The sequence below is a fragment of the Octopus bimaculoides genome, chromosome 11 (genome assembly GCF_001194135.2).
Source record: "Octopus bimaculoides isolate UCB-OBI-ISO-001 chromosome 11, ASM119413v2, whole genome shotgun sequence".
Taxonomy (NCBI): domain Eukaryota; kingdom Metazoa; phylum Mollusca; class Cephalopoda; order Octopoda; family Octopodidae; genus Octopus; species Octopus bimaculoides.
The window spans coordinates 48,983,486-48,984,717 of NC_068991.1; positions in this window are offsets into that span (position 1 = coordinate 48,983,486).

Below are 1,232 nucleotides of genomic sequence, written 5' to 3' on the forward strand. Positions count from 1 at the left end.
TATATGGTGAAAGAGAAGGAGAGAATGTGAGAGAGAATGTGTGAGTGAGTGAGTGAGTGAGTGAGTGACATACATAGCCTGAAAGATATATGGGATGATCATAGCTGCATCATATCGATCCTAGGTATGCTTGACCAGAGCTGATCTGGGGCTAGACAACAACAATAATCACAATTACAACAACGGCAAACAACATCAACAACCATGCAAGTGAACATTATTATCCAACGGCAGTTAATAGACACGTTAGTCGCTCCGGCGCTGCTATCCAAATGTTGAATGGGCGGATCTCTCTCCCTCCCCTCCTCTCTCTCTCTCTCTCCTTTTCTCTTTCTCCCTCTTCCTCTCTCTTTCTCTCTCTCGCTCTTACTACCTGTCCCTCACACTTACTCTATGTCTCTATCTCTGTCTCTCTCTCTCTTTCTCTAATGATGGTTATATCTCCGTGTACCGCCAATTGTTCTGGATGATTAAAACTTATCGTTACCAACACCGCCGTCATCACCACCAGCAGCAGTAGATCACCACATCCAGCAACACCAACCCACCACACCAAACGCCACCACAACAATTCTCATCACCAACAACAACATCGTCACCAACGTCACCACCATCACCAGCGCAACCAGCAAAAAGTGTATAACCCATCCCTGTTACCCCCAACACAAGCACCACCACCAACCACCATAACCACCCACACCAACACTACCACCAACACAACCATCGGTAACAGAAATAATAGATGCAACATACGTGATGGTGTTATGATGGCGATGGTGTTGGTTGTAGGTGTGATGGTAGCAATGTTGTTGGTGGCGATGGCGTTAAGCGGTGTCATGTTGGAGCTGGTGGCGGTACCGGTGTTATTGGTGAAAGTGACGATGAGGTGGATTGTGTGACAGGCATAGATGTTCTTGTATTGATGGGGGTGGAGTGGCAGTGGCGGGGGTGGTACTTGTTGGTGATGATCAGGTGGGTTTGTGATGGGCAGGCTGGAATGTTCCTGTATTAATGTTAGTGGCGGTGGTAGTAGTGATGGAACCTGCGGCGGCGGCGGCAGCAGTGGTATCTATGATGGTGGAGATGCTGGCTGTGATGGTGGTGACGACGGGGCTGGTGTTGGTGGTGCTAATAGCGATTGGGTGGATTGCGAAGGCAAAGGAGGTGATCGTCTTATATTGATGGTGGTGACGGAGTCAACAGTGGAGGCAGTGGTGGAGGCGGTGGAAGTG